This window comes from Tachypleus tridentatus, chromosome 13, assembly GCF_004210375.1.
Source record: "Tachypleus tridentatus isolate NWPU-2018 chromosome 13, ASM421037v1, whole genome shotgun sequence".
Lineage (NCBI taxonomy): Eukaryota > Metazoa > Arthropoda > Merostomata > Xiphosura > Limulidae > Tachypleus > Tachypleus tridentatus.
Genome location: NC_134837.1, coordinates 27,956,662 through 27,981,617, shown reverse-complemented (window position 1 = coordinate 27,981,617; position 24,956 = coordinate 27,956,662). Strand labels below are relative to the sequence as shown.

The 24,956-nt window shown below is 35.5% G+C and overlaps 1 pseudogene across 1 annotated transcript in view; it reads left to right on the top strand.

Moving 5' to 3' along the window:
• Positions 1-24,956, top strand: part of LOC143238468 (potassium/sodium hyperpolarization-activated cyclic nucleotide-gated channel 2-like) — a 280,511-nt pseudogene that overhangs the window by 132,528 nt on the left and 123,027 nt on the right. The window lies entirely within an intron of this gene.

Here is a 24,956-nt window from a genome sequence, read left to right as displayed (position 1 = left end):
GTGTAAAACAATACGAAAAATACAAGTTTTCACGAAATGTATTAAAGGATTATTACTCGATACAACAATAAAAGCAAAATATACTAGAATCTTATTTTTAGTGCTAGAAAAAAATATTATATTTTACAATAACAATGATATTTATTGGCTAAAACTGAATGTAGATAATAAATAAAAGTAATTTATATTACAATGAAAATACGTTTTCTCTCGGTTGGCAAAACACAAATATCCTATTGTGTAGCTTTAAGTTAAAAACAAACACAACAAGTAGAAAACCAACGTAAATAAAAGTAAAAATTTATGTACATTACGTATGAAAAATAGTTTTATTAAAGAGCTTATTATAATTACTAAACAAAAATTATGTACATTAACAACAATGCCAGTTATTCATTGGGTGTTATCATAAATAATAAATAAATAAAATAACATTTTTTTACAAAGCTTTATTGCTACTACTATATAAAAATACTATACAGTGAAACGAAATATTTTTACCTATGTACTTCATGTACCGAGAAACAGGTAATGGAAAAAAAGATAAACTGGTTAACAATAAACACGAAATAGACTCAAAACCAACCAGACCCAACATTTACGTTTAAATTGGATAAATTTAAACATCATGGAATTCAACAGTAGTTTTAGTAACAATAATTCTAGTTCTTTCAGATAGAAAATCCTTCATTCGGCCTTAACTTGGACATTAAGTATTTCCTATAAAAATCTTTTGGTTGGACAATGAGTAGGAGAGGTCGCTAAAGTATCTTCTCTTCTGGAGTTCTTTTATGATTTGAATTTATTTATTTAGAAAATAGAAATATTTTTTTCTTTTCTGGGTGCAAAGGGCTGGTAAAGAGATAGCGTTTCTTTCGAGACTGTTTAATTACAAAGCTACGTTTGACTAAATATGATGCTCGACGAGAAAATAATTTTTGTTTGGGAAAATTATTTTTCAGTCAGTGAAAAATATTTATATAAAGTACACTGTTCAGCAACACGTATAATCTAAGTTATGATCGATCCTCCACAAAAAAACAACAACATATAAAGTATACATATGTTTACCAGAAAATAAAATTATCCTTGTAATTGGTTGCTACGGTGCAGCACACTTAGCTATCAACCGTTTAAACCCAATTCGTGGATTCTGGCGGAATATATATTTGCTAAATGAATCCTTGAATTAATACATAAAAACCCAAGTGAACGAAAAATTTATTAATTTATGAGAATAACCTGAATATAATTCATGGCACATTTTAAATTATATATATATATACAATTTATGACAATAAAAATTAGAATAAATTTGATAATAAATTACTTTTATGTAGATGTTTCTTTCTTTAAAACAATATATAGCATATTTTACCTTTTATGTGCTAAGTTATGTTTATAAAGAAAAAATGAGTTTTTAGCCTACACAAAGCTAGCTGCTGATACCCAAACGTAATCCTGAGATCATAAGCTAGAGGGAAGACAGCATTCATCACCAGTTATTGGGCCGCTCTGAGATTTGACCTTTCCTCTAATATCACGTTCACTGTTTCAAAACTAGCGAATGAAGAACCCTAGGATTCACAGTTTATGGCACGCTAATCACTGGGCCACGCATGGCTTCATAAGCTCATAAATGAGAAGCTATAAATATATTTATGGGTAAATTCAATAACATTTCTCTCGTTTCCAAGTGAACAAATAAACACAATGTACTGAATATAACAATTAATGTAACATCATGCATTATAACGGGTAAATTCAATAACATTTCTTCCGTTTCCAAGTGAACAAATAAACACAATGTACTAAACATAACAATTAGTGTAACATCATGCATTATAACATAAGTGTTTCTACTTCTTAATATGGTACATAAAGGAAAGAAAATATGATTTCCTATGCATTACTCAGAACACCTAGTTATAACGCATGTGCAGTATATCTGTATATATTTGTTTGTTTTTCAATTTCGCATAAAGCTACATGAGGGCTATCTGCGCTAGCCGTTCTTAATTGAGCAGAGTAAGACTAGAGGGAAGGCAGACAGTCATCACCACTTACCGTCAACTCTCTTACCAATAAATAGTGGGATTGACCGTCGCATTAGAAAGTCCCCACGGCTAAAAGGTCGAATAGCTTTGGAGTGCTGGGGATTCGAGCCTGCTACCCTAAGATTGCAAGTTAAACACCCTAACCACCTAGCCGTGCTGGGCCATATATACAAATGTACTTAAAGAATAAATATATGGATAATTATTCTCCGTAATTTTGTATTCATTTAAGCGTTCTTTGTGCTGGTATTCTAGTTTTCCTTAATTTTTTTATTCACGAGCTCCAGGTTATAGATATGCTTCTATTTATTGATCTTCAAATGATTAAGCTGCTCTTTCAGGGCTATTAGAAAAAGTGAACAAAAATTCTAAGAATTATTTCATTGAAATCAAAATTCGACAACAGTAGTTTCCTGAAACTGGGACTATTACTTAGTATCAAACTTAAGAAATCATGGAAAAATTAAATAAAAATTATACAAAGCAATTTTAAACAGTTCTTGACAAAACTAAAGAGATAAAGGTCAGACAGAATTAAGAGATAGAGTATATTACTTTTAACACTCCTACGAAAACTGGGGCCTAATAGGCCCCAGAGCAACTTGAAAGGTTATTAATATTAGGCTAATAATTTTGTATTTAAATGAAATTGCCATTTAAATCCATTAATGAATGGATTAACGAGATTCCCACTGTCCCTATCTACTATCTAGCGAAACCACAGCCATGGGAACGGGCTTGGAGAAATCAGGACTAGAAACGTCTTTTCGTAGGAGTGTTAATGTAATAATGGATTTTTTTTAGCAAAGAATTGGTTTGTTCTGAATTTCGCGCAAAGCTACTCGAGAGCTAATTGCACTCGAGAGCTAATTTAGCAGTGTAAGACTAGAGGCAGCTAGTCATCACCACCCACCCCCAACTCTTAGGCTACTCTTTTACCAACGAATAGTGGGATTGACCGTGACATTATAATGCCTTTACCGCTGAAAGGGCGAGCATGTTTGATGCGACGGGTGGTGGAACGCCTTAACCCACCTGACCATGCCGGGTCTACGAGAATAGACTGCTTAGTTCAGTTGTGCATCTCTTCCATGACCATGTATTTCATTGACGCCAAGTTAACCAAGAAAACACCTACTGCGTTGAAACAACTTTGTGTACTTGAAAATGATCGAATCAGTGCTCGAATTTTGTTTGTTTTTGAATTTCGCGCAAAGCTACTCGAGAGCTAGTTGCACTCGCCGTCCCTAATTGAACAGTGTAAGACTAGATGGAAAGCAGCTAGTCATCATCACCCACCGCCAATTCTTGGGCTACTATTGTACCAACGAATAGTGGGATTGACCATCATATTATAACGTCTTCATGGCTGAAAGGGCGAGCATTTTTAGTGTGATGGGGATTCGAACGCGTAAACCTCGAATTACGAGTTGAGTACCTTAACCACCTGGCTATGTCAGGCCATTTTAACAAAGGAATAGATTGTAGAAGGATACTGAGAGGAGGAAGTAATCCAAACCTCTGACAGAAGAAATTAATGCGAACAATGTTTTAACAAAGGTACGAAAAAAAAGCAAAGATGGACCTATGCATTCTACAGACTTTGATCGTGAGTCCTAAAATCATTGAATCATTACTTCAAGAAAGTAAATATGTCTAGTCAACTCTCAACAGAAGCATTGTTTTGAGGGAACGTGTAGACCAATCATATCATAAATAAAACCAACAAATAGTAATGAGGATGCAGACCAATGTGTTCTAATTGATGTGCCATCAGATATGGACATACTTGATATAATTTTGGAAAAAGTCGCAGATGATAAAAATAAATTAATGACCAAAGAAACTCGTTACAAAGTGAGAAACGTGTTTACCAGATCTAAAAACAAATACTACAACTGACATAGACTAGACAAGAGATGAATAAATACTTTACTACATAAATTAATTTTATTTTAATTATTGGTTCACTTGACGTATTTCAAATACATTAAATAACAGTTAGGCAAAAGAGCCCTCTATTAGAGGATAGCTGTAGTGTATTTTAACACGAGCAACTTACAATGGTAAGTGATATTTTTTTATTTATGTAGGAGAAAACATATTATATTTACAAAAGACTTTTGTTTTTTTAACTCATAGGAACGTAAAAATAGATTTTCTTTTAGTAGTTATGGACTTGCTGACCAAGAAACGTGACTGCTTGAATGCATCAGGCTAAAATTTGCTGATATTAATTTCCATCTAGTAATAAAGACACTGCACAAATAAGTCTCACACTCAATGCACTGCATGTAGCATGTATTATAAAACATATCACAAAATTTTATAGTCCATACAATTATAATGGCATTTTCAATGATGTGTTTCCATATGCATATCAATGAAGCCGTTAATTTGAAACTGGATACGATGGATTTTATGAGTCCGAAGACTCCGTGAGAGACTTAAAGTTATAATTCTAACATAGTTTACAAGAGACAAACCAGTTCAAGGTACATTTATGAAGATCGTGCTGAACCGAATTTACCTTATCCTTGTTTATCCGCTGCCACAAGAGATATTGTTAATCTTAATGAATATGTTGCAAATAAGAATTCCAGATGTATTTCGACAATTTGTTACAAGTGGCCAAGTTGTTAGGATACCACACTCAAATTCATGGTTGCTGGTTCGAATCCCGTCACCAAACATGCTCGCCCTTCCAGGTGTGGGAAGAGGGGTTATAATGTGTTGCCCAATAACACTTTTCCTTGATAAAGAGTAGTTCTCGAGTTGGCGGTTGTTGTTCTTATTCAGTTGCCTTCTTCTAGCCTATCACTTCAAAATTGGAAAGTGCTAACGCAGACAGTCTCGAATAGCTTTGCGCGAAATTCACTAAACAGTGAAAACAAACAAACTTTCCAAGCGGAAGATTGTGTACACTTCGAAACTGTTTCAACACAACCTGAACGTTTTTTTTTTTATTTTTCACGACCAAGTTTGCATAACTGCTTAATGACCAAACACAGTATTCCACAAGCAACCGATCGAAAGCTCACTTTATGTATAACTAGCTTCTGCGGTCAGATTGGTACCTTTATTGGAACAGCACTTCTTCAAATATAGGATTAAGAGAATAATACAAAGAAATTCCAATCGCAGACAACGAAACCTATTTCAGTCCTCTTACCTTATGCCTAACTTCAGTTAATAATTTAAATTAATACTGCAACACTTTATGTTAACACTGTAATCTGTGTACCTTCTTTGGTTTATAGAATTAGGCCCAAATTGTCTCTAGTTAATCATTAGATAAATTTATAACGTTATTCCACGATCTAACATTATGCTTTTTTAAAAACTTTTAATAAGCTTTTAATATGTTGTCGTACAAAATGTTAACTAAAGTATATTTACATCTGGTGAAGTGTGCGTGTCAGACCAAAACTGATTATTATTATAACTGACTAGTCGCGACCCGAAAGTCAGTTGCAGCAATTTCTATGCTCTTCACTTGAATTTTCCTTATTTTATAGTTTTAACACACGTCATTTAACATATGCTTTCTTGCTCGTATTATGTACTAGATCGATATATACAGGTCTGTTTGAGGGGAAAAAAATGTACGCGTTAGACAAACAAACACATGTTATTGTAACTTTATTTAATAATACGACACGCAAATAAATAATAAATTGATTGTATTTATAATAATGTACAGAATATGAAACAGTTATGATTATGACCTTTCAATGTTTAATACTTTTAATGAGTTGAACCAAATATAAGTTAGCAAAAAGCTGTTTATAACAGTTTCTGAAACGACCCGAAGCTAAGTTCTTAGAAATTAAATGCAAAGGTATAATGAAGGCAAATTTAGCTGAAAGTACAGAAACATCTGAATGCGTGTTTTAAAAAAAAATGATGGGCCTGGCATGGCCTAGCGCGTTAAGGCGTGCGCTTCGTAATCTGAGGGTTGCAGGTTCGCGCCCGAGTCGCGCCAAAACATGCTCGCCCTCCCAGCCGTGGAGGCGTTATAATGTTTCGGTCAATCCCACTATTCGTTGGTAAAAGAGTAGCCCAAGAGTTGACGGTGGGTGGTGATGACTAGCTGCCTTCCCTCTAGTCTTACACTACTAAATTAGGGACGGCTAGCACAGATAGCCCTCGAGTTGCTTTGTGCGAAATTTCAAAACAAATTAAAAAAAAATGATAAGCACGTTGCTTTGAATCAACTGCGCATGCGTATTTTAGAACTAAATGAGTCAAGAAAGCCAATAGAAGTATTTAATGTAATGTTGATATTCGTTTGAGAAATTGCATAAGAAATTAAGTGCTAGTTGTGTGAAATACTATGCAAATAAAAACTAAGGTTGAAATCAAAGACAATTGTCACGTGATAACATCTTTTACTTGTTGTTACAACAAATCACTAAATCTAATTAGACAGTTGCCACGTGATAACATCTTTTACTTGATGTTACAACAAATCATTAAATTATTATTATTAAAATTTGGTAGGCGTTTACGTTTTAAAGACCTTTGTGGAGCCCCCAAAGGCAAACCAGGGGGCGCTCAGAAACTTCCGTTCCTCCTCAGCCACGCGCATGAGAGAAGGTTAAAGTCATCAAAAATTGTAGGATAAACACTTGGTGGCTTAGTGACTCGGTAGATTGCTGCAGGTAGACTTGGGGTGTTCGAACGTAGTTGCAATGAAGGCCAGAGAGTCGGAGGTCTATGCATACGGATTCTATCAGTGTGGCGAAAATCATGCTATTTACCTCTGTGTATATGATGTATGGGAGTCAGTTGATAATGTATATATATATTTACATACGCATATGATATGGGTGTGTTTATGAACCCTCTTCCCTCTTGCGGTCAAATTTTAATTTGCTCACGGACCCTAGATATTGGTTTAGTTTTAGAAGATTTAAAAATTTCTTAAATTACAAAATAACGCAAGTAAAAATAATTTTTAAGATAAATAATATAACAAGAAGTATTTGTGAGCAATATACAAACAGTAGGTGTGTGTGTTTTCTTACATCGAAGTCACACTACACTATCTGCTGTGTCCACTGAAGGGAATCGAGCCGCTGATTTTAACGTTGTAAATCTATAGGCTTACCGCTGTCCTAGCGGGAAACTATAAATAGTAAAGTCAATATGTTTATTTGTTGTCATAGCGCAAACATATATCATATAATTGACTGTCTGCGCTTTGCCCACGACAGGTATCGAACCTTACAGTGAACTAAATAAAAATTATATTTAATGTAAATAATATTATACAAAAATATTTATTAACAATATACATTTAAATAGTGTGTGTGTGTGCGCGTTTTTCTAAAAGCAAAGCCGCATCGGGTGATCTGCTGAGTCCACCGAGGGGATTGTTTGTTTTGTTTTTTTTTAATTTCGCGCAAAGTTTATCGAGGGCTATCTGCGCTCGCCGTCCCTAATTTAGCAGTGTAAGACCAGAGAAGGCATCACCACCCACCGCCAACTCTTGGGCTACTCTTTACCAACGAATAGTGGGATTGATTGTCACATTATAACACTCTCATGGCTGAGAGGGCGAGCATATTGGTGCGATCGGGATTCGAACCCGCGACCCTCGGATTACGAGTCGAACACCTTAACACGTTTGGCTATGCTGGGCCCCACCGAGGGAATCGACGTATAAATAGTAAAGCCAATACGATTGTTTTTGTCGTAAAGCACAAACTCTCTCCACCGCGGGTGCTGAACCCCGATTTTTAGAAGTCTAAGCCCTTAAACTTGCCAGTGTTCCACTGGGCAGGTAAATCAGCCTGATACATAAAATTTAATTTTCGTTGAGCTATTTCTGCTTGAGTTTGGTTGAAGTGTTTATCATCACATTTCCATTCAAGAAATAGCTTTCAGAATTTTAAATGTATAAGCAATCAACTGAGAATGACATATGTTTTTGACGTCATGCAAATAGCTTGTTTTCATCCAGACATGATGACTGAAAAAAAAAAAGTCGGCCCGGCATGACCAAGTATGTTAAGGCTTGCGACTCGTAATCTGAGGGTCGCGGGTTCGCATCCCCGTTGCTCAAACATGCTCGCCCTTTCAGCCGTGGGGGCGTTATAATGTTACGGTCAATCCCACTGTTTCGTTGGTAAAAGAGTAGCCCAAACGTTGGCGGTGGGTGGTGATGACTAGCTGCTTTCCCTCTAGTCTTACACTGCTAAATTAGGGACGGCTAGAACAGATAGCCCTCCAGTAGCTTTGTGCGAAATTCAAAACAAATAAAGAGTATCGTATCACCTTAGTTTTGGTTTTCTTTTTAACACAAGGCTACGCTTTGAGGTATTATTGTCGTGTATGTCGGGAATCGTACTCTAATTTCCAGTTTTATAACTCCATGAGTTATAAAGCTCAGACTTTAAGTTTGATTTACAGGAAATGAGACATGGAAATCAATAAACCTGAATTTAATGAATGAAAAGGGGAACGACAAACGATATATCTGAATGTCGGGAAGTATGGGAAGCGACATGTCTGAATATAATGATGGCATCGGGAGTATAACATCTGAAGGAGTTTAACCCCACCTCCCATTTACAGGAGTTTTTATATACAAAAGAATGAAAAATACATTGATGAAATATATCATTAATGCTACGGTGTTGTTATATTTTAGAGTACCAATAAATAAGAATCAATGATAATTATTGAAGACAAGTCAATTAGTAGTACCTTGTAACACTTAGTTCTATACGAAGAAACACTAAATAATAATACGAAAAGGCCCGACTTAGCCAGGTGATTAACGCACTCGACTCGTAATCTGAAGGTCGCGGGTTCGCATCTCGGTCAATTCTTTCAGCCCTGGAGGCATTGTAACCTCTCGCTTAATCCCACTATTCGTTGCTAAAAGAGTAACCCAAAAGTTTGCGGTGAGTGGTGATGACTACTTGGTCCTCTAGTCTTACACTGATAAATTAGAGACAGCTAGCGCAGTTAGCCTTCGTGTAGCTTTGCGGGTAATTCGAACAAACAAACAATAATACGAAGAGCAGTATTATCCTGCAAGATTGTAATACTATAAAAGAGAAACTACATTGTATAGAGTAAAACCACATGATTCAAGAGTTCTTGCTTCTATTCAGTGTTACAAAATGGCGTTTGTTTTCTTGAAGATCTTATCACCTGCAGAAGATTTTTGAAATATCTTAAGGTATTTTTGTTGCTATAGGATATTTAAGAAGTTTACAGAAGTACTTATGTAAGATAAGCCTAATAAAGGCGTTTCTGGTAGGAAGAACTCAGTGAGCTAGCTTTCTTGAGATTTGTAAACAGTCAGTTTCGTTTCGAAGAAGTCACTTTACAAATCACACAATCTCACTATATACCGTGTTACTTCCAATTTCTACGCTCGTCTTGCGATTTAGGGTAAAATAATCATTGTATTATATGAATAAAAGGCTTAAACTGCGTAACGAAATCGTATGTGTGATTACTATTAGTAGCGACACTACAGAATTATTTTACTAATTCTTGTAATAAGAGAAGTTTCTAGTCTTATGCATGCCATATCTGAAAGTCCTTCAGCACGAAGTTACGTTCTGGAGTGTGTTCCGAGTAGCCATTGTAGCAACATTGGCGTCTTTACGTTCTTTATCGTGTAGCTTTGTTGCCATAGAAACTGTAGACAGTTAAGCTGATGCATGTGACAGGTTTTGTCGCATAAATATCACAGTATGAATAGTTTGATGTGTCAGCGGTTGGACCGTTGGCGGCAAGGAATCAGAGGAAATAAGTTTTCTATAGTCAAGACTTTCGGCGTTCTATATGTGCTTCACTAATAGAAATAGTACAGCACATCAGTGTAATAATAAAAAGTGTTAAACATCACAGGTTCTTATATAGTGCAAATCTGTTTATATCTTGCGTATGATTCATAGAACTGTCAAATTTAGTTGTTTATGTAAATCTATACATATAGACGAAACTATTTGTTATGAAAGCTAAATTTACTGGAAAGATAAAAAATGAATATTCATTAGTGCAAAAAATAAAGAAACAAGAAAGTATAAATCATATATATTGTTATCACTATTGAACGACGTAAACCATTATGTCGTTATGATTTACATAACCGCACTGTTCGTTTTATTTCTTAACTGGAACGACATTATTTTACTTAGAATTCTTAACATTAGAGGCATCATAACTAAACCTGGATCACTATTCACGTTGATGTACCTGTGAATTACTAGTACTTTACTTAGAATTCTTAATATTAGTGGCGTCATAACTAAACCTGGATCACTATTCACGTTGATGTACCTGTGAATTACTAGTACTTTACTTAGAATTCTTAATATTAGTGGCATAATAACTAAACCTGGATCACTATTCACGTTGATGTACCTCTGAATTACTAGTAGATTACTTAGAATTCTTAATATTAGTGGCGTCATAACTAAACCTGGAGGTACCTCTGAATTACTAGCCTATTAATTTTATTTTTTTCTTTATTAATTTGTATTTTAATTAAAAATCTTACGTCATTACTCTATGTTGCTCATAGCTACAGCGTAAACAACCGCAATGTGAGGGAAATTAGAACTAGTTGAAAACATATTACTAGTTCAAAAATTACATGTCCCATGCTTCCCTGAAATTGACCTAAAAGTTCCTTGAAGCCGAATTTCAAGCCTCCCAGTGACACAGCGGTATGTCTGCAGACTTACATCGCTAGAAACCGGGTTTCGATAACCGAAATAAGCAGAGTACAGATAACCCATTACGTAGCGTCGTGCTTAACTTCAAACAAAACAGTGCAATTTATTTTTTCCCCTCCAAATACGAGGTCTGTTAAAATAATACGAGGACTGTTTGAATTGCGCGGCTCCAGTTGGTTCCAGGAGAATTCGCTTGGTGTCGCTAGGTTTGCACAGATCAGCTGATTACGACGCCATTTCCCGATATCAGATATCTTCATTTGTGTATTAGCTACGCGGTTTTAAATAAAGTGCGATTTTTTCGTTTGGCGGATTTCAGAATGAATGACCTAAAGGAGCAACGACTTGCTGTGAAATTTTGTGTTAAACTTGGAAAATCTGCGACTGAAACTTTTGCTATGCTTAACACGGCTTACGGTGATGTTGCTATAAAGCGTACGGCATGTTTCAAGTGGCATGAACGTTTTAAGGATGGTCGACAGTCCATTGAAGATGATGAGCGTCCTGGACGTCCTTCCACGTCAACTGACGACCCACACGTGTACAAAATCAACACCCTGGTGCGGGCAAATCGACGTCTGACTGTCAGGGAGCTTGCTGAAGAGTGTGGGATATCAGTTGTATTTTGTTACGAGATTTTGACCAAAAAATTGAAGATGCACCGCGTTGCTGCGAAATTTGTGCCTCAGAACTCGTGAGTTTTTGGCCAAACACTCGATCACTGTTCTTCCCCATCCCCCACCCCTACTCACCTGACCTTGCTCCTTGCGAATTTTTTTTTGTTCCCCAAACTCAAAAGACCCTTGAAAGGAAGAAGATTTGAGACGATTCCCGAGATTAAGGCAAATGCGACGAAGGAGCCGGAGGACATTACAAAAGAAGCGTACCAGGACTGTTTCAACAAGTGGAAACACCGTTGGGATAAGTGTGTGCGTTGGGAAGGAGAGTACTTTGAAGGGGTTCCAGACCTGTAACTTCTAAATAAAGTACATTTTGTTTTATGACGTCAGTCTGCGTATTTTTTGAACAGCCCTCGTATCGTGTGCTGACTGTCCATTCTTTGCATCTCGTCTACTCATACACGTGCAGTAGCTTTGAGGCCTCCTACATTGGTGAAACTAAAGGTAACATTAAAGTACAAGCATTTGAACAGATGGCCATATCTATAAAAAATGGAAGAAAAAACACAAACCAACTTCGGTATTTATCAACACAAAACAGGAAGAGAGCATCCGATTTCTTTCTTCAACTTTCTCAACAACCACGATACTGAACTTATAAAAGATATATTATACAAAAAACAACAAACTCGCTTTCTTTCCCCAAATAATACACAGTCTGCACTTGATTTGTGCCGCGTTTTTTTATTTCTATGCCTCTATTTTTTATATTCAGATTGTTTACTTATATATTATACATTATATTATATTTCTCTTGTATTTACGATTGTGTTTATTTGTACGTCTAGATTACTGAAGAAGAAATTTCGAAACGTTTGATAAGTACTTTCTACTGTTTCGTTCATGTTTTGTTTTATTATTAAACTGAGTTCTTCGAGAAATTAATCAACTACTCATTAGAGTAGAGAGCTAACTACGAGTTAGCTCTCCAGTGTGGAGACTTTCTTTACCATTGGCTCTCACTGAAATCTTAAAATAAATTGAATGGACGACCATGCCATATTCACCTAGGGCATGTTCAAATGCACTCGACTTTGTTTTTGTTTTTGAATTTCGCACAAATCTACTCGAGGGCTATCTCTACTAGCCGTCCGTAATTTAGTAGTGTAAAACTAGAGGGAAGGCAGCTAGTCATCACCACCCATCGCCAACACTTGGGCTACTCTTTTACCAATGAATAGTGGGATTGACCGTCACATTATAACGCCCCCACGGTTGAAAGGGCGAGCATGTATGGCGCGACGGGGATTCGAACCTCGACTCTCAGATTACGAGTCGCATGCCTTAACACGCTTGGCCATGCCGGGCCTCTCGACTTAGTAGAGATTCTAATATTCGTATGTACTTCCATAAGAGTTGACATCTTTCGTTTAGTGGTCTCGACATCACCTTGCCAACAACAGAGGCAAGTAAATATATAATTCGTAAACTACGTTGAATAAACTTTGATATAGGAATACAGTCCTTAAACCTAAAAAGCATTTATGCGACAATTATAGCTTAAATATGCATCTCAACTGTATTTGTGGATATTTTCTTCGAAGTTCATTTCTACCTGAGTTTTAGTAATAAACAATATATAACAGCTATGTTGGATAAGCTAGTAAGCCACTTTTAGTTTTGTAATAGCCTTCTTTTGCTAAGAACTAGTTAGTACACTCATAGATAACTGTTTGTTTGTTTTTGAATTTCGCGAAAAGCTAAACGAAGGCTATCTGCGCTAGCTGGCCCTAATTTAGCAGTGTAAGACTAGAGGCAAGGTAGCTAGTTATCACCACCCTCCGCAAGCTCTTAGGCTACTCTTTTCCCAACGAATAGTGGGATTGAGCGTCAAATTATAACGCCCCCACAGCTGAAAAGGCGAGCACGTTTGGTGCGACAGGTATTCGAGCTCACGAACCTCGGATTACGTGTCGAGTGCCTTAACCACCTGTCCATGCCGGGCTGTAGATTACTGAAGCAAAGTAGTAAATCAGTAAACTAATTTAGTTGGTTACTAGTTATTGTAATATGTGTGAAGTACAACGATCCACGTGGGACTTTTTCGACACCTTAGAAAGTCGTATTTCTGAAATCAACAAACGCTTTATTAAGTACGTTCGTTCATTCTGAGAAAACATTCCAGACAAAAAAAAACAACAACAACAACATTAGCTTGGAGATTGCGGAGACCGGGATAGTTAAGTGCCAGAGGTAATTTTTCTTTTCGTCAAAGTTACAAGTCTGGAAGAGAATGAGGTGTTTTTTTTTTTTCGTAATTCAGCAAGAGAGAGAGTTTAACCTCTAAAAGATCGTCGTGGTATAGTGAACGAAGGCGATCCCGGATTATGAACATTACGTCTTTAGGCCAGCTCTTGAATCGAGTTTAAAGAACAGTATCTTTTATGAAATTGATCTTATGATTGCTTTCTAAGTTATACAGTTGCTAAACTCACGTGTAGACACATTTTTCTTTTTACGTGATCGATTTCTGGTACTAGTCAGTTTGATGTGGATTTTTATCGATTATTGAGGCGGATTGTGTGATACTTGGCTGGGCGGTGGGAAGCAAGTGACGGCACTGGAGAGGATTCGCCGTCAACCTGGTGCTTGTTTTTTTTTATATCCAGAAAATTATTATCTAGCCACCAGCATTAAAGCTTGAAAGTGAATTTGTGTAGAACCAACAAAGATGTGAAAGTATTCCAAAACCTTTTAAGCGATTTGATAATTTGAATGTCTCAAGTGAGGGAGATGATTATTCTTAGAGAAAACAGTATTATTTTTAAGTGGTCTAACAGAGAAAAACGTTACCTGTAAAAAGCATGTTATAAACAATAGTCATATCAGTAGATTATCATATGGGAACCAATGATAATAATAAAGAGATATTTAATAAAGAGTTATCAAAGAAGAAAGACAATCCGTTTATTCCTGGTTCTTAAATAGTGTTAGCACACAAGTAGAATGCTTCTTTGCAATTTCAGGTTAAAAGTATTTAAAGGAACGTATACTTCCTTCAGTGTAATTGTTTTAGTGAATAAGTTTTGCGCCACTATTCATCACGACCTTGGTGTTTCAGAGGTATTTATAAGTCACACTTTTAAAATATACAAATAACCACGTGTTTCTAACCACTACACCCGATCTCATCCTTAATTCATACTTGTTAAGATGCAGAAATCAACATATCTTCCTTTTGTTTTAGGCTTAATCGAATACGTATACTCCATTCTCATTGTCAGCCAGAAATGTATGGGTTGCTTTTCATAGCACATACACGTACGTGAACTTTAAATTAACATTTTCGACTGGCACTTCAGCGGTACTGTATAACAACACTGTAGCTGCAACAAACCAGTGCATCATTTCTCTAGACATTTGACGTTAAATACCTGGTGTTTAATACTGCCTTGGTATAACGTTCTAAAGCAGTTCTGTAAAACTGTGGAGATTATAATATTAAATTACAATTTGATTGCGTCGACTTTTCGATTAAAGTAAGTCAAGAGTTGTATTATAAGATCAAGCCGTCCATTACCTTTAACTGATGGACTAAGGAAAAGGTAACTTATCAACAGCAGTACCCGTCGCCAACTTTTGAGCTATTCTTGTCAAACTGAATATTGTAATTTTCACAACCGTCACTTTCATAGTGCACCCATGTCCCTAAAGTGCTGAGCGTGTGTTTCACGACAACGTGATGCGAACCATAAACCATTGGATGAATTTTCAGAGCGTGTGTTGAGAAGTGAAGTTTAAAATGCACCGTATTAGGTTTGTAAAATATTATTAGATTTATAACCAGCAATATTTTAAAAGTAAATAGTTCAAGGACAGTGGGAACGTTACTAATTATTTTAAATCTCAGAGAAAAACATCACAGCGAGGGTGGCAAGTAAAACGTTCTATGACATTGTACTAACATCAGGTCACTCCCAATTCATTTGAAATAATGAAAAACAAGATAAAAGTTTATGTGAAAAACGTCGAGTTTGTCTTTAGAAGTACTCTGTGCTGCAAAGCTTATATTGTTAATTATTATCAGGCTGTACGTAATGTATAAAAAGCTTATATTTTAGTTATTATCAGACTGTATGTAATGTATAAAAAGCTTATATTTTAGTTATTATCAGACTGTATGTAATGTATAAAAAGCTTATATTTTGGTTATTATCAGGCTGTACGTAATGTATAAAAATCTTATATTTTGGTTATTATCAGGCTGTACGTAATGTATACAAAGCTTATATTTTGGTTATTATCAGGCTTATTTAATTATACAAAGTTTATATTTTGGTTATTATCAGGCTGTATGTAGTATATACAAAGCATACATTTTGATTCTCATCAGGCTGTATACTGAATATACAAAGTTCATATTTTAGTTATTGTCAAGCTATGTGTAGTATATATTTTGTTTCTCATTTGGATGTATGTAGTGTATACAAAGCATATATTTTGGTCTTTAGCATGTTATATATGGTATATAAAAAGCTTATATTTTGGTTATTAGCAGGCTATAGGTAGTATCTACATAGCTTATAATTTGGTTCTCATCATGTATAATACTGCTATCGCGGTAAACACTGTACCTTGTTTCTTATATAAAGTCGACAAAATCAGTTCACACTGACACAAATTGGACGAGTATTATAGTGGAAACGGTAAATATAGAAAACATTAGTTGTTACAAACTATGCAATTTACTTGAATAAGGCCAAATGATTAACAATTCTTAACTTTTCAGGTTATATAGAAAATCAACAAAGTAGAATCAGTTGTTCTATATATTTTTATTTCACAGTACAATTACATAGAATATTTCTCAATAAACAGTTCAACGTGTAGTATCAGAAAGCTTACAGCTGTTATTTAAGAGTGGAATCTGCCCAGAGTAGAATTAAATATCTGATAATAACTCTAAGTTAAAAACTGAGGCGATAATTTTCGTTAGGTTTTGTTGTTGTTAAGAACAGATATATACAATGGGATATCTGTGCTCTGTCTGCTGCGGGTATCGAAACTCGAACTTTTATGTATGAAGTCTGTGAACTTACCGGTGATTCACTGGGAGGTCTAAAGCGACAGGAGGCAGCTTTAGATGTTCTGCAACGGTTCTAAGTTAAAGCTGTTTTATGTCGCTTTAAGTTATAAACTGAAGCGACCGTGAGTAGGTCTAGTTCTTCCACACCATTTCTTAGATAACAGTATAAGTTCCAGCCAAGATATATCACGTCAGCTCTTACTTTACAGCTAATACCGTACTACCAACTACCAATCCGAACTTTCGAAAGAGCTAATTCAGATACGCCATTAACTTAGTGGTTTTACTAAATGTTTCGACGTTCTTGCTTATCTAAAGAGAAAAAGACGTTTTTTTAATGTACATATAGCAAAGGTCTTCTAAATCCGAAGCTTGTTTTAATTGTATTGTATTAATATTAGTAGACCCGAAGTAATTCCTCATTTATTATATGAACCCAAGTAATTCCTCATTCATTATATGAACCGAAGTAATTCCTCATTCATTATATGAACGGAAGTAATTCCTCATTCATTATATGAACCGAAGTAATTCCTCATTTATTATATGAACCGAAGTAATTCCTCATTCATTATATGAACCGAAGTAATTCCTCATTCATTATATGAACCGAAGTAATTCCTCATTTATTATATGAACCGAAGTAATTCCTCATTCATTATATGAACCGAAGTAATTCCTCATTCATTATATGAACCGAAGTAATTCCTCATTTATTATATGAACCGAAGTAATTCCTCATTCATTATATGAACCGAAGTAATTCCTCATTCATTATATGAACCGAAGTAATTCCTCATTTATTATATGAACCGAAGTAATTCCTCATTCATTGTATGAACCGTAGTAATTATCCTTTAAGTATATACTTATATATATATATATCTCGATTTCTGCTTACAGAAATATCACAGGAACAGTTGATATTGTGGACTATTTGGATTTTTCAAAGATTTAATTAGAACTCAAGACATTTTTTATTTCATAGTAGTGTAAAATAATTAGTTGAACTAAGAAACTTCAAACTGAAGATCACCAATAGCATTTATTCTATTTTAAAGAAATATACATACATTAATGTTTACAGGGCTGGTAATGTCTCGGAAAGAGAAAAAAACAATTTCCAAATATTTTCAATGTTAAATTCATCATTGGAAAATATTAGCAGAAAATTTAATGAGGGTTTTATATCTTAATTTTCGAGGAAGTATTTCATTTATCAGAAAATGTGAAAGTGTCCGTTATTGTGCCTTCGGCAACCGAAACAACCGATCCCGAAAATAAGATGTTTAAAACTTTGCCACTTGACAGAAACCCATTGTTGAAATATTTCAATTATATATATAGGAAAAGGAAGTACAGAGAGTCGTGTATCGGTGATTGATTGTTAAGATATGTGCAAAGAACTACCTGTACACTTGTAAACATTTTAAAAGTATACAGTATTATTATTTATACTTTAGAAAAATGTTTATTTAGGAATTCGAACCAGTAAAAAAATATATTTTTGTTTGTTTCAGAACATCAAGCTGATATCATTTTGTTCAACGGCATGTTTTAAGACAGACCCTGCTAAAGTATAATAAAAACAGCACAATCCATAAAGTATTTAAACTTTTAACAAGTGGCTAGATAAACAGTAAACATTTACATGACAACTATTAAAATTAGTGTAATAAATTTGTTTGAATGAGCTTCTCGCAAAGCTAGCTGCACGAGAGCTATCTGCGTTTGCCGCCCTTAGTTTAGCAGTGAAAGACTAGAGGGGAAGCTGCTAGACAGCCCCCCCACCTACTATCAAGTCTTGAGCTACTCATTTTAGCGGCGTATAGAGGGTTTGACCGTAACATTATAACGCTCCAAGGCTGAAAGAGCGAGCACGTGTAGATGAGGATTCGAACCCGCACACTTCAAGTCAAGCGCCCTAAAGTCGAAATAACTTTAATATAAAAATAAGTACCATATGATTTTGTTTTTGCTCGCTTGTTGTTTAGAGAATCGTCGTTGTGTTTGATTGGAACAATTCTGCAAATCATATACAGAAAACACGAACTACGGTGTCAAGTTAATAGCATTAAATCAACAGAAGTAATTGATTTTTGTACCCGTTCTGTTACGATATTGTCTGTATATTTCAGTTTAAACTGTTCATTTCACGCGTGCTCTGAACAGAAATAAAGGTCAAATGAAAATACCCGAATAAAGGTCAGATGAAAACACCCGAGAGACGTCAAATTTATCCTCAATTACTTAGCTTTCTATACTCAGAACATTTTTCCTTTCGCCTCTTCAGACGAAAATTAACGTGATTCTTGTCTTGCTTGTGTTAAATGTCCTCAATTCAGGTTCATTAATTTTAACCGTTCGGCATGGCCAGATGATTAAGGTACTCGACTCATAATCTGAGGGTCGCGGGTTTGAATTACTCTCACACCAAACATGCTCGCCTTTTCAGCCGTGGAGACGTTATAATGTGACGGTCAATCATACTATTCGTTGGTAAAAGCATAGCTCAAGAGTTGGCGGTGGGTAGTGATAAGTAGCTGCCTTCCCTTTAGTCTTACACTGCAAAATTAGGACGGCTAGCGCAAATAGCCCTCGTGTAGCTTTGCGCGAAATTCAAAACAAACCAGTAATTTTAAAGTGTCGCTACCTATTGGATTTAGAATTATTTTTATTGTTAAGCTATAAAATAGAAGAAGAAAAATTTATCCTCCTGAACTTACACCACTAACGACTTTAAAACTCGGCTTCTATTACATGCGTTTCTTAATATTCAGGGAGGTAAAAGAAATATAATTTATATTATGACGAGAAAACAAAATCATTCTTAACTCTTTAGGGTATTGTATTTTAAATTGCGATTTATCGTTTTATTGTTTCATTAAGGTGAGCTTTCTACAATTTTTTTGTCTTTAAGTGCAAAGGTACACAAAGGACTATCTATGTCCTGGCCACCACGAGTATAGAAACCCAATTTTTAGCAATATAATTCCTCAGATGTACCGCCGTGCCACTGTAAAAAGTGAGGTCAGTTTTCTACATTCAAATAATGAAATGTGAGACATTTCCACCATTGCTGAGACGGTTACAGAAGCATTAGTGGCATATAAGCGTTTTCTAATTTGACTCGATAATACATACATCGTTAACCCTAATAATGGTCGCTAATATACCCGATAAAAACATGAACTAACTCCATAGACATTGTTGCCTCTCTATTCTAAGTATATTATCCATCGTGGTTTCTAAAATTATGGCTATTACATTTATTTTTATTTTTACAAACACTTAGAGACGGAATTTTTCACTTTACTTGATTCTTGGAAGTGAACAATGTAGGAAGTAATAGACTAAGGAAGAAAGATAGTTACTTATTTTTCGCTTGTCGCCCCGTTGGATTTCATTAAGTCTTATGATTCCAATTTCGGGATCAAAGAACATAAATTACAAACTTTATTCTCCCTGAAAGCATTCTACCGTAGAACACCGCAGGGAAAGAATTTTCTCCTACTATCTTACGTTGTGAACAAGCCAATAACCCTGAATACAATACACGTAACCCGATTACACTTTGTTTTTACGGTGAATAAATATCTTTAGTTTCCTTACTTCACATTCAACTAAACTCCTCGAGCTCAGCAAATGCTAATTTAATCACTTCTGTGTTCCTTGTTCTTGCGAAACTTCGTTGTTTTCTTATATTACATAGACCTCAGTGAGGCCACGTTGGAGATAGCTGCTGGGGGCTTAGAGTCAGTCTTCAGAAGACGAACTGCGGTGATGTCAAGATTTGTTTTCTGACTCGTTGTTTTTGAATTTCGCGCAAAGCTACACGAGAGCTATCTGCGCTAGCCGTCTCTATTTTTATTTCCCTTCATCTATATATTGTAATCCGTGTTCTTATTTCTCCTGTTATCTTCACACACTTCCATTGTAAAACTCCTAGTGTTATCCCCCTATATCTCCATGACAACACTCTGGTGTCTCCTTATATATACATTCATAATAAAACTATGTTTTTTGCTTATAACAATAAAACCCTATCGACCCAGAATTATTTCTGTTTATTTTTAGTTCAGCACAAAGCTGCACAATGAACTGTGTGTACTGTGTCCACCAAGGGTATCTAAACCCGGTTTTTAATATCGTAAGCCTGAAGACTTGCCACTCAGAAGCTGAGGGACACGAACTGTTAACAAATTAACATGTGTGGCAAAAACGGGTTGCTTAGAATTCAAACTGAAATACCTGGCAAGTTATTTGTGTCACTACTTTTACTTTGTATTAAGGTTTACTTTTGAAAACGCTGGTTTCCTCCTTTTTTTTTTTTTAACGCAACTTGATCACGTTTTGAGAAAGACTGATGAATGGCAGAAGTAAAATATCAAAATAAATTATCTTAATTGTTTTATGGTGGGAAGCAAACGATTGATTTAGAGCCCGCCATTTTTTTAATCACGGAGCATCTTCAATCTTCCAGACGTCGTCTTTTTCCACCAATGAATGAATAATTCACCAAGCAATAAGGAGATTCACTTGGTTTAAACAGTAGAGAAATCGAAAACATGTAACATTTCAGCGTAGCTAAGGGAACAGTATTCTCAACCACATGGTCTCAGATAGAACAATCTTCTGAATTAGAATCCTGACGAAAATAGGATGTTTTCTAACAAAGGAACGTAATTTATTTGTATTTTGTAAAAAGAAAGAAATAATAATAAGTTAATAGCTTGAAAATGTCTATAAATTTCAGATCGTATCCCTAATAGTATGGAATAACACGACTCTGTATTTTGTTGTTTGAAAACAGGAAGCTAGAGGTTCTTGCAAATCATTGAAATATTTACAGTATTGTGTTTTAGAGAAGAGGTTTGGTTTGTTTTAAATTTCGCACAAAGCTACTCGAGGGCTATCTGCGCTAGTCGTATCTAATTTAGAAGTGTAAGACTAGAGGGAAGGCAGCTAGTCATCACCACCCACCGCCAACTCTTGGGCTACTCTTTTACCAACGAATAGTTGGATTGACCGTCACATCATAATTCCCCTTACGGCTGAAAGGGTGAGCATGTTTGGTGTGATGGGGATTCGAACCCGCGATCCTCGGATTACGAGCTGAGTGTTTTAACCACCTGGCCATTTCGGGCCTATAGAGAAGAAAAACTTTTTCGTGTAACAGTGGGCTTAAAGTGTTTTACAAAATAAATGTAACTGATGCAATGGTTCGGTGAATTCGATCTACAATGTGAATAAAATCTCTTTGAGACGATGTTTGTCAAGGTTTGTGTGTTTCTTTATTTAATTTTAGCGCAAAGCTACACGAAGGCCATCTGCGCTGGCTGTTCCTAACTTGTCAGTGAAATGCCAGATTGAAGGCAGAGAGTCATCATCACCCACCGCCGACTCTTGGGCTAGTCTTTCATCAACGAATGTAACATAATAACGCCCACACAACTGAAAGGGCGAGTATGTTTGGTGGGACTAAGATTGAAACCCGCGACTCACAGATTGTAAGTCGAGCGCCCTAACCACCTATCTATGCTGGGCCCATTAGCAGGGGAAGTCACTGTTTCACCTTTAAAGTGTGTGGTAACGGTGAACATCATACCACCAAGAAAATAGTTCAAACTTGTCCCATTATAATGGTCATTACCTATATGACTACACTATCTTCGTTCTGAGTATTTCTTATCAAGTTTTATCTGTTGTTTACTGTACACAATTGATACTGAACTTATGATTATATTTCTTTCTGTGTTGATTAGTAGTCGGTGTTGGATGACACCAAAATGATATTACAATTTTAATAATATTACAACTCTTAGTTCTATATAGGTTTCCAGTGAAAGAAATGTCCATGTATAACATTTTAGCTCCATAAACAAGGCATTTCACTCCTTACAACAGGTCGGTTGTGCTACAACTCACAAAGTCTCAACTGGCTGTTCCACAGCTCAAAAAAGTGCTGTTGACTGTGCTACAGCTCGCGCAGCTTTAGCTGATTGTTACAATTTCACAAAGCGTCAGTTAATTGTGTTACAAATCATAAAGTTTCGATTTACTGTGCTACAACTGGCGATGACACAGGTGGCTGTGCTACAACTGGCAATGCCACAGGTGGCTGTGCTAAAACTCTTAAGACTTCACAAAACTACAGTTGAAACTTCATTTAATTAATCTGTCAACACATAAATTGAAAGTGAAGTTTGTGTGTTATAATCCAGTTGACCTGAGTAGCTTTGGAATGAGGTAATAGTTTTGTTAGGTATATATAATGGCTCACAACATAAGGCTAGTTAGTAAAGAGTAAAAATATGAGAATTACAAACCGTAACTTGAAGTTTTGTATTAGAAGTGCTGCTACTTAATATGTTGGGATAACAACTTTGATGAGAAAGTATCTTAACTATGACATTCATTTACAGTTATATCATTGTTTTTGTAATATAATTAGTGACACTGATGCTGGCTATGTGTTCCTGATGTAATAATATTGACTTTATTATATAAAGTTCCCACATCACTTGAGGCGATGTTTCAGACTTTTTTTTTTATCAAGTTGTTAACCCTAATCAGACATTTTAATTGTTTAACACTTTTAGAGACAATTCAAACCTAAATCAGAAGACAACACTTTCTTTAGCGAAAGGTCGCCAGAATGGAGATGTTTCAAATTTCAACCATTACAGTGATCAGTAGTCCATTAAAATCTTGTGTGTTTTGAAAATTTTCTGTTCTGTATGTTTATAATAACAATAATAAAGATACTTGGATGATTGATATGTTTATCCCGAGATCATTTTTATATTTATGTACTGATAAGAAATAGCCAGTTCTACGTGTTACATCAAACATAGCATTCGGAATTGCTGGAAAAATCTCATCATCCATTCTCAGCAGGTTAGACCCTGCATGGCTTGTGGTTAAGACGATCAACTAGTAATCTGAGGGTCGCAGGTTCGAATCCCCGTCCCACAAAACATACTCGCCTTTTCAACCGTAAGGGACGTTATTATGTGACGATAAATCCTACTATTCGTCGGTAAAAGAGTACCCCAAGAGTTAGCGGGGAGTAATGATGACTAGATGCTTTCCCTCTAGTCTTACACTGCTAAACTATGGACAGATACCCCTCATGTAGCTTTGCACGAAACTCAAACAAACAATAGTTTTTAATTTTATATTTTTTTATTGTTACACGTTTAAGAAATATATTTTTTTACAGTTTTCACAGAACTGAAAATATGAAGCCTTATTATCATTTTCATATAATCATACATTTGACTCAGTGGTTATTCAATGCCTTGTAAGAACCCAGTTTTTGTTATTGCATACAACAATATTATGTTGATTACCTATTAAAATCTTACTTTCCTTGTTTATCAGAACACAAGTGCACAAGTAAGTTCAACATTCGCTCACAGCTAATGTTAGTTTTACATTCACACGATATAGACAAGGTAGCTAGTTTGCGGCACCCTCCGTCAACTCTTGAATCAATCTTGTTTCCACGATCGAAGAGTAGGTTTGATTGTCATTTTATCTTACAATTCCCTCCCCCTATTTCCCTGCCTGAAGGTTCGGAAAGCATGTTTGTGGCTACGGTTCGCAAACATCAAACTCTCGGATTCATATTCCAGCATGTTGATCCAGGGCCACTCCTATTCCTGAAAGGTAATCTTGCCAGAGAACTGATGATGAGTGAGGCTTACGAGAGCTAGAGAGACTGTGATGACGAGGCGAGTCAGTAACGAGAATCTGGTATTTGCGAAAAGTATTGGTAAAAAGGTCTTTATTAGAAAATGGAGACAAACTGAAAGATAACAAAAACTTAACAGAATGAAAATGGATAAGAAGAACATTGTAAATACTATTTTCATTTTTGTACAAAATTTATTAAAATAAACACAACGAACGGGTTCATCTGTTCATAAAATCACGAAGGTCGGGAAATGAATTATTTAACTATTGTCAAAATATTGGCAAATAAATAATAATCCAGTTGTCATCTAGGATTAAGTTTTTTAAGCAATTCGCGAACTTAAAGGTTAAAATGAGCATTATTAATTAAAACTGTTATTTGCTGGACAGAGAAGACAGCTGGAAATCAAATTTAGTGAACATGAAGGTTAGAAGGGTAATAAAGAACGTTAATAATTAATGCGGTTATTTGATGGACAGGCAAATAATCTGGAAATCACATTTAGTGAACATGAAGGTTAGAAGGGTAATAAAGAACGTTAATAATTAATGCGGTTATTTGATGGATAGCTATAAAATGACTAAGAACAGAGTACTTTTAATGTTGATTCTAAAACTGGGACAAATGCTTATTTTCGAGGGGAAACTGGGACATTTGTTCAATCTTGTTAAAATATTAGTTAACCAAACAACCTACCTAGCTTTACAACAACTAAATTTTTCAATGCCATTTTTTTACTCAAATTACACTCCAGACTTGGTGTTGTTATTGTTCTATTTTAGACTA